This window comes from Pan paniscus, chromosome 7, assembly GCF_029289425.2.
Source record: "Pan paniscus chromosome 7, NHGRI_mPanPan1-v2.0_pri, whole genome shotgun sequence".
Taxonomy (NCBI): domain Eukaryota; kingdom Metazoa; phylum Chordata; class Mammalia; order Primates; family Hominidae; genus Pan; species Pan paniscus.
The window spans coordinates 25,197,454-25,210,159 of NC_073256.2; positions in this window are offsets into that span (position 1 = coordinate 25,197,454).

Genomic DNA, 12,706 nt, shown 5'->3' on the forward strand with positions numbered 1-12,706 from the left:
CTGCGTATATTTTCAAAGAAAAGTAAATCATTCTACCAAAAAGACACATGCACTCATATGTTCATTGCAACACTATTCACAATAGCAATGAGAAAGAATCAACCTAGATACCCATCAACAGTGGATTGGATAAAGAAAATGTGATACATATACACCATGGAATACTACACAGCCATAAAAACAGAATGAAGTTATATCCTTTGCAGCTATGTGGATGCAGCTGGAGGCCATTATTCCAAGCAAATTAACACAGAAACAGAAAACCAAATAACCACATGTTCTCACTTGCTAGTGGGAGCTAAGCATTGGGTACGCATGGACATAAATATGGGAACAACAGATACTGTGAACCACTAGAGGAGAGAGGGCAGGTGGGCCTCAGGGGTTTAAAAACTACCTTTTAGGTACTATACTCATTACCTGGGTGATGGAATTGTTCATACCCCAAACCTCAGTGTCACACAATATACCTAGGTAACAAACCTGTACATGTACCTCTTGAATCTAAAATAAAAGTTGAAATTATTTAAGAACTAGAAATAAATTTCTGTTGCTTATAAGCTAAAAAAAATCCAGTACACCATTGATGGGCACCTAAGTTGATTTCATGTCTTTGCTATTGTAAACAGCACAGTGATGGACATACAAGTGCATGTGTCTTTTTGTTAGAATGATTTCTATTTCTTTGGGTATATATCCAGTGATGGGTTTGCTGGGTCAAACGGTCGTTCTATTTTAAGTTCTTTGAGAAATCTCTAAACTGCTTTCTACAGTGGCTGATTTAATTTACATCCCCATCCATACCAACAGTGTGGAAGAGCTCCTTTTTCTCTGTGGCCTCACCAACATCAGTTATTTTTTTACTATTTATTTATTTACTTATTTATTTATTTTGAGAGGGAGTCTTGCTCTATCACCCAGGCTGGAATGCAGTGGTATGATCTCGGCTCACGGCAGCCTCCGCCTCCCAGGTTCAAGCAATTCTCCTGCCTCAGCCTCCCGAGTAGCTGGGACTACAGGCACATGCCACCCTGCCCAGCTGATTTTTATATTTTCAGTAGAGATAGGGTTTCACCATGTTGGCCAGGCTGGTCTCAAATTTTTGTCCTCAAGTGATCCGCCCACCTCGGCCTCCCAAAGTGCTGGGATTATAGGCATGAGCCACCAGGCCCAGCCCTTTTGACTTTGTAATCATAGCTACTCTGGTGTCAGAAGGGAAGCAAGCACTAAAATGCTGCTGAGTGAACCAGAGACTGGGGTATATGGGCAAAGCAAGGACACAACACTCAGAGAAGGCTGAGAATCTGCACGCAGAAGGAGCCTGGGCCCTATTTCCTGGGTGGCCCCCTGGGAAAGCAGCAGGACCCAGCATCTCTCGCCCCTAAATGAAGGAGATGTCACCAGGGTCACACATAAATGGCAGTGTGGAGTCATTAAGGAGACAGCTCCAGATGCAGCCTGGCACCGGTGGGCATCAACACGGGCAGAGATGTGGTCAGAGGCCAGCAGCCCAGAGAGGCCTCGAGCTGGAGAAAGGAGGAAGCGGGGTTATCTGAAAGCCTTCCACTAGGAAACCAGATAAACTTTGAACATCTTCCAGGTGCCAACGGGCACAGACGATCAGAGGCCAGTGAGAATGAGGATTCAGCAAAAGATGCCAGGGTGGGCACACAAGCCCCAGGGGCCAGGCCCTTCACCCACTCCTTGGCACTAAACCCCCTTGAAACTCAGATGCAACCAGAGGAGGACGGAGGGAGGTGAGAAGCTGCTGGATTTACTGGAGAATACCTGAAGTGGCTAAGATTGCACTCCTATCACCAGCGCAACGTGGGCCCAAAATATAGAATCAGGGATAAAAAATAATTTCTAAAGCTTGAATTTGAGGCCTGAGACATTTGTATCTCCTAAGCAAATAAGCACTTAGCACAGCATCGGGCATGTAGTAAATGCTCCATAAACGTTAATAATGATCATTACTACCAACACAAGCTTAAAAAACAAGTCATCGAGGCAAGATGAGAAAGTAGCAAATGGCGAAAGGCTCAGAAGCACAGCAGCCATGGAAATGCACAGCCCCAGCCTCCTGCTGCAGGCAGCAAGTTGACTGACAGCCCCAGCCGCTGCTCCTGGCCCTGAGCTGCTCTCTGCCAAGTCCTCCATGACTGGAACTCCTCTATGGGCCCCTCGGCTCAGGAGCTCCTCTCCATCCTGGCTGCAATGCCCGCAGAGCTGCACTGCTGCCTGGAACTCCTCGCCCCCGCCCTCCCTCCTTCCTCCTCTCCCCTACAGACGCCAGCCTGCATCTCTGTCTGACGCTCCTTTGCCTGGTCCTGCTTTCTCCCCTTCATCCTTCACAGGCATTCCCGCAGGACATCTCCTGCACATCTAATCCTGTCTTGGTGTCTTCTTATCAGAGGACTCAACTTCTTCAAGGGGCCTCATCCTATTATCCTCACTGTGGGCCAGAAGGACACATACAGCTTCCATGAGGAAGTCAGATTGGAGGATCAAAGGGAATTAGATGTGCTTGGCTAAGAGCCAGGGTCTTAGGGGCACTGCAAGCTCACATGACCTCCGGAGCAGGTGTGGGCACAAGCTCTGGACGGTTCACCCATGGTGGGAGTTAGACAGCAGACCCCGTCAAAGAAGCCAGGCTCTGTCTAGCACTCAGTGCGTGAGCCTGTTGAGGGGCTTTTGTTAGAGGAATGCCGGGGAACAAAGGAGATGACTAGAGCTCAGGAATTTGCTCTGGAAGCTTCATCTCCCAACGTGGAATGCAAAACCCTGTCTTCTAACACATGAATTCTAAGCTTTAGCAAGTGTGTAAGGAAAGATATCTCATTACTGACATTACACCATACAATCTAAGCACGATCGGAGAAACACAAAAGACCTAGTGTAATTGCTGCAGAGATGTCCAGCTTTTAAAAAGCATCTATGTTGGCCGGGCTCAGTGGCTCATGCCTGTAATCCCAGCACTTTGGGAGGCCGAGGCGGGCAGATCACGACGTCAGCAGTTTAAGACCAACCTGGCCAACACAGTGAAACTCTGTTTCTACTAAAAATACAAAAAAAAAAAAAAAAAATTAGCTGAGCGTACTGGTGGGTGCCTGTAATTCCAGGTACTCCAGAGGCTGAGGCAGAATAATTGCTTGAACCTGGGAGGTGGAGGTTGCAGTGAGCCAAGATCGCACCACTGCACACCAGCCCTGGCGACAGGGCAAAACTCCATCTCAAAAAAAAAAAAAAAAGCATCTATGTTATAAAAAGGTATGTAACATTTAATTATGAGGAACAGTCAATTTATATACCACTCCGAACCTCAGCCTCCTTCTCGTAAAAAGAGGAAATGATACCACATGGACCCTAAGATCCGCTGCAGATCTCCTGGCCTATGGTTTTCAGAGTCATTGAACCATGAGCAGTGGCATCATTTCAAACTTTACTTTCAGCAACTAGAAGATGCCAGACTACTTTTATTTGTTGTGCTTGACATCTTGTCACCAAAAAAAGATTTCTAAACAGATTTATCTTTCTCATGAGACTTTGAATATCATCTGTTATAAATAATTGCTGTTGACAGCTTATACTGACAGGTGTTTGAGCAGTTGTCAATAATATGCTCATTTTATTGATTCTTTTCTTCCTTATATATCATGACTGAAATTTAAGTAGCTCAGAGTATATATTAATTGAGCCATCACTCTTATCTCCCTGATACATGATCACAGAACCAACAACTGTGCCTCTAATGTCCACAAGGACTAAAAGTCACAAGATTGTGAGAGAAAAAAAAGGGCAACAATGCAGACAGGCTAAATTAGTATTAGGTTAGTGCAAAAGTAATTGCGGGCCGGGCGTGGTGGGTCACACCTGCAATCCCAGCACTTTGGGAGGCTGAGGCAGGTGGATCACTTAAGGGTCAGGAATTCAAAACCAGCCTGGCCAACATGGTGAAACCCATCTCTACTAAAAATACAAAAATTAGCCACTCGTGGTGGTGAGCACCTGTAATTCCAGCTACTCAGAAAGCTGAGGCACAAGAATCGCTTGAACCCAGGGGGTGGAGGTTGCAGTGAGCTGAGGTGGCACCACTGCACTCCAGCCTGGATAACAGAGTGAAACTCCATCTCCAAAAAAAAAGTAATTGCGGTTTTTGTCATTAAAATTGTGAAAACTGCAATTACTATTGCACCAACCTAATAACTCAATGTCATCAAGAAACCCACAAGAACAGCCACAAGTTTCTTTAGAGATGATTCTCAAGATTTCTCCAAAAGTAGAGTAAGATGCCAGATCCAAAAATACAAGGAGTACGTGAGAGTCTACCTACCTTTCTCCACCCAGCCTCTTCCTCCGCCCGGGTCCGTCACACCTGCACCCAAGCTTACACTCTCCCAACAGGAAACGGGGCATGCATCCTTCTCTGGGGATATTAACACTTAGAGGTTGCCCAATAAAGCAGTGCAGTCACTTCCCAACCCTGTTATAGTAAAGACCACTAGACACAAGCCTCATGAGATACACAACCTACAATCAGCTCAAAAATATGCCTCGCTCATAAATGGCTGGGCCAAACTTGCCAGGCATTTGGGGAAAACGAGATCTAAAATAAAAGTAAAGTGAAAGAGCCTGGGCACAGTGCCTCACACCTGTAATCCCAACACTTTAAGAGGCTGTGGGTGGATCATTTGAGATCAGGAGTTCGAGACCAGCCTAGACAACATGGGGAAACCCCATCTCTACTAAAAATAGAAAAATTAGCTGGACATGGTGGTGCTACACCTGTAGTCGTAGCTACTAGGGAGGCTGAGGCAGGAGAATCACTTGAACCTGGGAAGCAGAGGTTGCAGTGAGCTGAGATTTTGCCACTACACTCCAGCCTAGGCAACAGATCAAGACTTCATGTCAAAAAAAAAAAAAAAGTAAAGAGAAAAAGACCAAAACAAACTAATGGAAACCAGAAATTCAGAGAAACAGAGACAACACAGGGAGCATAAGAGAGTTCCACAGAAACTATGACTGTTTGAGAAATAAGCAAACACAAGACATCTATAGAACAAGAACAGTATCACCTTAAAATAAAAATCAAAGAACAAGAAAAGCTTTGACAATTAAAAACCTGACATAATTTTTCTTAAAAAATCAATAAAAGTATTCAAAAATAGAGTTTTAAAAATCTTTTCAGATAGGTTTTTTTCAACTTTTGTTTTAGACTCAGGGAGTTCAAGTGCAGATTTGTTACTTGGATGTATTGTGTGATGCTGAGGTTTGAGGTATGAATGATCCCATCACCCAGGTAGTGGACGTAGTATCCAATAGGTCATTTTTCAGGCCTTGCCCCACTCCCTTCTTCCTCTCCTCTAGTAGTCCCCAGTGTCTGTTGTTCCCATATTTATGTTCATGAGTACTCAATGTTTAGCTTCCACTAATAAGTGAAAACATGTGGTAATTGGTTTTCTGTTCTTGCATTAATTCGCTTAGGATAATGGCCTCCAGCTGCATCCATATTTCTACAAAGGACATGATTTTTTCTTCTTTACGGGCTGTGTAGTATTCCATGGTGTACATGTACCATATTTTCTTTATACGATCTACTGTTGTTGGGCACCTCTGTTGATTCTATGTCTTTGCTATTATGAATAGCACTGTGATGAACGTGCACCTGCATGTGTCTCTTTGGTAGAATGATTTGTTTTCTTTTGAATATTTACCCAGTAATGGGATTGCTGGGTCAAATGGTCCAGATAGTTTTTGAAAAGGACAATAGGAGGGGCCGGGTATGGTGGCTCACACCTGTAATCCCAGCACTTTGGGAGGTCAAGGCATGTGGATCACCTGAGGTCAGGAGTTCAAGACCAGCCTAGCCAACATGGCGAAACCCCGTCTCTACTAAAATACAAAAATTAGCCAGGCATGGTGGTGCACACCTGTAATCCCAGCTACTTGGGAGGCTGAGGCAGGAGAATTGTTTGAACCTGGGAGGTGGAGGTTGCAGTGAGCCAAGATCATGCTATTGCACTCCAGCCTGTGCGACAGAGCGAGACTCTACCTCAAGAAAAAAAAAAAAAAAAAGACAACAGGAGGGCAAAGGTAAGTAAATTAGAAGATCATTGCAGGTGTGTGAAAGTTGTCAGAATCAAAATTCAGTCACATGTTTAAAATTCTAACAAATAGAGCCAGGGAAGGTCATAAAAGGAGAATCCTCATTAAAAACATATCGTATTTTTTGGTATACTTTATATGCAGAATTATATATATTAGTTAGAATTTTTAACTCTTAATAACTTTAATTTCTAGTGAAAACCTAGGAAATAAGATGTTTTTTAGTGTCTGTCACATATCAATATTTTGCAGATGTGAACCATTTTATCATTTCAAAAAGCATTTCCCCAAAACATAATTTTTGTGTGTATTAATAAACCCAAATATATTTAGTCTTTATATAAAATTCAAGAAGCCAAGAACAAACTTATATATTTATGTTCAGCAATTTATGTTTCAGTATTTTAACTTACTTAGAAATGACTCAGATATTTTATGAATATCTATTACCTAATTTAACATAACCTGAAAATTTCACAAGTTTATTTATAAATGTTTATCGCATTGCATTTTCCTAATGTATTTATTTTTAACAATTTACCTAGATTACCATAGCCAAACTATCAATCGAGTGTGAGGCTAGACTGAAGACCATCTGTGACCTCACGCAAGGGTCATAACGTGTCTGCACTTCCTGTTCCTCCATACAAAAGCAATGAAGATGGTAGCACTGCCTTGCCCGTCTCACAGGATCCTTATCAAGATAAAATAAAGCATAACTTCCATCCATAGAGTACTAATTCCCTTGTAAGTCATAAGCTCCTCTGGGGCAGTGTCTAATTATGATTTATCTTTGGACTCTCTAAATTACCCAGACCAGTGACTTACACATAGTAAATATCAATAAATACCCTTTGAATGAATAAATAAGATTTGTAGAGCAACTTTCTAAAAGTTGAAAGATACAGCACTTTATATATAACCATAAAAATTTAGAAACCTAATATATATATACATATAAATAATACTGCGTTCTAGAAAAATAAAGTATGACATGGCCATGTAGTAAAATCTTGTGTATTCATTAGACTGAGTTGTTGTTGTTGTTATTTTGACCAGGGAAATTGTTCATGATGTAATGCTGCAGTGTTTAAGGTGGGTTGTAGATCAGTGAGAAGTGACATTCCCCCTCAGAAATACACACATTCCCATACACCTGCTAGATTTCCCAATTGAATTAGGCGAAAAGAGGGAAATTAACAGAAACAAGGAGGCTCCCAGAGAGTGAGTAAGAGACCCGGAGAGGTTTGTCCTGGCTCCTGACTTGCCTATAGTACTCAAGGGACTGGTGTCATTCTCTGTCCAGGTAGGTCCTCGTCAATGTTGAGAAAACAGCTAAACCCTTGTAGTGCAACAACCCTTTTAGACTCAGGCAGGCATTGCCAATCTGGAATAATATATGCTGGTAATCCATGTGCTTCCATTTGAGGTCGTATTGGAAAGCATCAGCCTCTCCTTGTTCCTGAACCTGCCTCGCAATCTACAAGGCCACCTCCCCTTCCAGGTAGAAAGCAGAGGCTGTGTCTAGATGGCCCTGAATGACAGCTCTGCCTGCCATTCTCCATTGTCCTAGAAAGCCCACCTCCCCACCGTCCACCCCTCTCTGATTTCATCCTCTGTTTCCCAGATGAATCTCAAACTGTGTTAGTTTGAGACCTAATGTTACAAATCCATGTAGTCTATGATCTCAAATATTCAAAAATATGGAAGAATCACTGAGGCAGTAGCATCAACTGAGCCCAGGAGCTTGAGGCTGAGAGTGGGAGGACAAAATGTCAGGTGGGGAGAGAAGACCCTCCCTGGTGGCCCTGCAGCGCCTCTGTGGATGGATTTTACAAAACAGTACAAAGGGAAGCTGAGGGTCAATAAATGAATGCCCTGAAAACCACCTGGCAAGAAACCCTTGTAAAGTTTCTCTGTAACCTCAGGGTGATAGAGGCCCCAGTTTAAAATCTACTCATTCAGAACTCCAGGACTGCAGGTTCTTGCTAAGCATCCAGTCTGCTGACAAAAGCACTGTTTAGGCAAGATGCCAGCGGGACTAAGGAGCAACCCACCTCTAAAGGTCGATGCTTTTCAAAATGGGTTTCCTAGATCACCTGCATCAAATATTCTCTGAGAGTTTATTCAATATGTTTAACACGAAGATTCCTAGGCTGTGTCTCAAACCAGCTGAAAAGGAATCTTGAGGAAGAGGGACATGTGAAACTGTTTGTTGAAGCAACCTACAGCAACGTATGGGCTTTTTGTTGTTGTTGTTGTTTAGACGGGGTCTCACTCTGTTGCCCAGGCTGGAGTGCAGTGGCCCCTCATCATCACACCCACAGCATTCTGCTTTGTCTAAGGCTTCCAAATGTATTCCCTAGTTTCCACCACACCACGGTAGCCCCTCAAGCTCCGGGGCTGGATCTATGTCTAATTCATCATTGTGTCCACATCCTAGCCACATGACTAGCACATAGCTGTGCTCAATAGATACTTGTTGTATGAATAAATTCATAGTAAGTAGAAGATACAAAAATGAAGAAGGTGGCTGGGTGCAGTGGCTCATGCCATAATCCTAGCATTTTGGGAGGCTGAGGCGGGAGGATCGCTTGAGTTGAGGAGTTCAAGACCAGCCCGGGCAACATGGCAAAACCCCGTCTCTACAAAAAATAAAATAAAATAAAATAAATGAAGAAGGGAAGAATGTTTGAGGAACTCCCAAATATAGGATTAGTGCTCAGTTACTAATACACTAAGGAGCAGATTGTTGGTATGGATCAGCGCAACCAAAAGGTAACCTCCAAATCATTGCTATCTGACTATCATCTATCTATTATCTATCTATATATATGTAATCTATATATGTGTATATATAATCTATATATGTATGTAATTTATATATATCTATATATAATCTTAAAATTATGTAGTGATAGAAAGGGCAGGCTTATGCGATGGCGGATGGGATTATGCCTTCGGCTTTTGGAACTATCGAATATCACTGTGGAAGACTTGAAGACCTATTTGCTGAAGACCCTCTAAGCCTCTTAGAAAACAGTGACAAGAGCTTTGGGACATTTGCTGGGACACCGGATATTCTGGCATTTATGAACCAAGCCTGGGGATGCTCTCTACTGCTGTGGAGTTGGGGTGGTTTCAGCGGAGGACAACAAGGCTGCTAATTTGTTACTCAACTGCCCTTTGGCCCAACGCTTGGGAATTTATCCTAAATGCCTCAGTAAAGGAGATTGTCAGTTAAAGAGTCCAATTACCCACGAGAAGACTTATTAGTAACTGAACTTGCTCCTGGGCAAAGAATGCTGACCATCTCGGGGAGAAGAACCCTAAAGCCTGAATTCAAGACAGCAGCAGGGAATACAGCAACTGTCAGTTACAGCCACCAGGTGGCGCAGCAGAATGCCAAACTCTCAGGAGCGCAAGGCAAACCCACATCCTGGTTCTTCTCCCCTAAGAAACTTGGTAGCCTCAGAAATTTGTCTGGAGGAGGGCTTAGAGGCAGACACCATTGAAACGGTAACCCAAGACCTTAATTTCACCCTTGCCTCAGTTTTACCCTTAAAATTACACCCAGAAAATGAACTGATATGACTCGCTCTTGAGAGCCAATTGCTAAATTTTTAGTCCATCTTTTCTCAACCTCATGGTCAGTGACACCAAGTTGGTAACTTGAAATTGGCCATGGAGGAATATTTACACCATGGAAATTGGCAAATGCTATAAATTAGTTCTTCAGAGGGTTGGTTGTTAAACATTTACCCAACACTCCTGGGTGAGAAGGAGAGACTGCCCATAAATTGTGCTGGGAGGCAAAAGAGGAAAGTATGGCAATTTGCTTCTGATAATAACTCAGACAAAGTCAAATGTAGCAGCTAAAAACTTGGACTCCGTATTCAGGATTTAGGACTTAAATCTGTTGTTTAAGATTAAGCTCTGCCATTTATTAGCTGTGTAGAGTTGGGCAATCAACTCTTGGTGCCTGTCTCTTCATCTGTAAAAAAGATATAATTGTACCTACTTAGTAAGGCTACTGTATAAGTCACCTGAAAATAACTATATGTGTTAGATATTACTATTACTAAAAGGTGATGAAATTATTAATACCATTAATACAGAAATCATTACGATGTAAACAACAGAGACACACTTGAATTTTAAGACCTTAAAGCTATTTACCAATCTTGTTATATTTTTATATTTAATTTCAGATCCTGATTTAAATTTATTTTCTGTAAAGTGACTAAACACATTGGTTGGTTTTAATCCAGAACAATAAGCTTTTTACTATCATACATTCTCTTTTGAATGTTTGGGAAGTAAATTATATATTTCCAGGGTTTTGCTCTAAAGGCTTTTTATTCTTTCTTTAAATATTTTGTAAATATCAGAAAGTCAGTTGGGTTTCCCAAAGAGCATGCCATTTAACATGAGTATGTCTCAAATTGAGTCAAACAGAGGTTGCTCAGAAATTGGGTTAATAGAAACTCCAAGTCTCATTCCTCTAATGAGGGGCTAAGGGTTTTTCTCCATGTTTTGGATGGTGGCAGCCTTTGAGAATAAATAGATGAAATGATCTCTCATAGCGACAGAAGGAAAGTAGAACAATCTAGAACAACTAGACATGTGACTTTCTCTGAAACCACAAAGTAAATAAAAGACTCAGCTTTATGTTTTAAGGAGCTTCATCAATTAGGTCTGGATTTTGATTGATAAAAAATTCAGGGTGTCTGCTTACATAAAATTGTGAGACTTTTCTAGAAGTTTAAGGAAAGTTGGGTTGCGACCTACCCTCTGACATCCTGACATTAAGAGTCACCTGGCCTGAGGCCAGAGGAATGAATACTCAGTGACCCACCTATGTCACTTCTAACTGGCAGAAATTAGAAAGCTGTGAAACTAATTGGTCAAACAGGCTGTCAAACTCATTGCATCATCTATACTTTAAAGCCCAGAACTGCAGCGCTTTCTGCTCACTCCAGCCACTTACATTTTAACTCACTTATTATATTTTAATGAGCCAATCAGACTCGTATGTATTGATTTCCTGTTATTTCTACCCAATACTATGAGATGTGCTGTTGAAAAATTTATTTTAAAAACTACAACCACAGGGAAAAGAATACTTTTTCAAGGCACAACAATTAAGAGGGCATGCTCTATAAATCTGTAATAAATAATAATTTTCTAAAAATCAGGCCAGGTGTGGTGGCTCATGCCTGTAGTCCCAGCACTTTGGGAGGCCGAGGCGGGTAGATAACCTGAGGTCAAGAGTTCGAGACCAGCCTCGCCAACCTGGCGAAACCCTGTCTCTACTAAAAATACACAAAAAATTAGCTGGACATGGTGGTGGGCACCTGTAATCCCAAATACTCAGGAGGCTGAGGTAGGAGAATTGTTTGAACCCAGGAGACGGAGGTTGCAGTGAACCGAGACTGAGCCACTGCACTCCACTGCACTCCAGCCTAGGCGACAAGAGCGAAACTGTCTCAAAAAAAAAAAATCAAAGGATACTTTTAACAATGCAGACACACTCCAAGTTTCTCACTCTGGAATGCTTGGGCCACAAGAAAGTGACAGGGTGCTTCCGCAGCAGAAAGCATGCACATTGCTGTTTTTAGAATTCCTTCTGGTATACGGTCTACTCAGCACCTCAGGGGAAAAGCGTGTGACACTCTCAGTCATATGAGACTACAGCTGTCTTGCTGTCATGGTCATACCCAGAACTATTTTGCCACCACCACAGCTGCTGGTGGAGCCCAGATGGGTGTGTCCATGCATAGCCAAGCAGCAACAAAGACAAACAACTGTCATCAAAAAGGTGCCTTTCGTGACAGGCAGAGCAAGGGCCACAGGCCCTGCTAGAGCTTCTAAAAATTTAAATAAATGGATATTTTTAAAATAAATACACATGATTGAGCATGTGTAGTATGTAAAAACATAAAGATTAATTTCAAATGTAATGTTTTTATTACTATGTAATCTCACCATCCAGATACAAACTTTATTAACACTTTCGCTAAATTTCTGTCAGTCATGTTTTTGCATGTGTGTGTCTCTGTGTGTGTTTGTGGAGAGACTTTTTAAAAAAATTCTCACTGTCTCTACCAATTACTTTGAAATAATTTCAGGCTTATAGAAAGATTGCAAAAACAGAATAAAGAATTCCAATACGGTCTTACCCAGATTCCCCAAATACAGATATTGTCATATTTGCTTCATATCTCTCCAGCTTTCTCTCTCTCCTACGTATATTACTTTTTTTGAACTATCTGATGGTAAATTGAGAACCTCAAGCCCGCTTCCCTTTAAATACTTCCGTGTGGCTGGGCACAGTGGATCATGTCTACAATCCCAAAACTTTGGGAGGCCAAGGAGGGAGGATTGCTTGGGGCCAGGAATTTGAGAACAGCCTGGGCAACATAGCAAAACCACATCTCTACAAAAAAAAATTTTTTTTAATTAGCTGGGGTGTGGTGGTGCATACCTGTAGTCCCAGATACTCAGGAGGCTGAGGTGGGAGGATTCCCTTGAGCCCGGGATTTTGAGGCTGCAGTGAGCCATGACCACACATCGAGCTATGAGGTGCACTCCAGCCTGG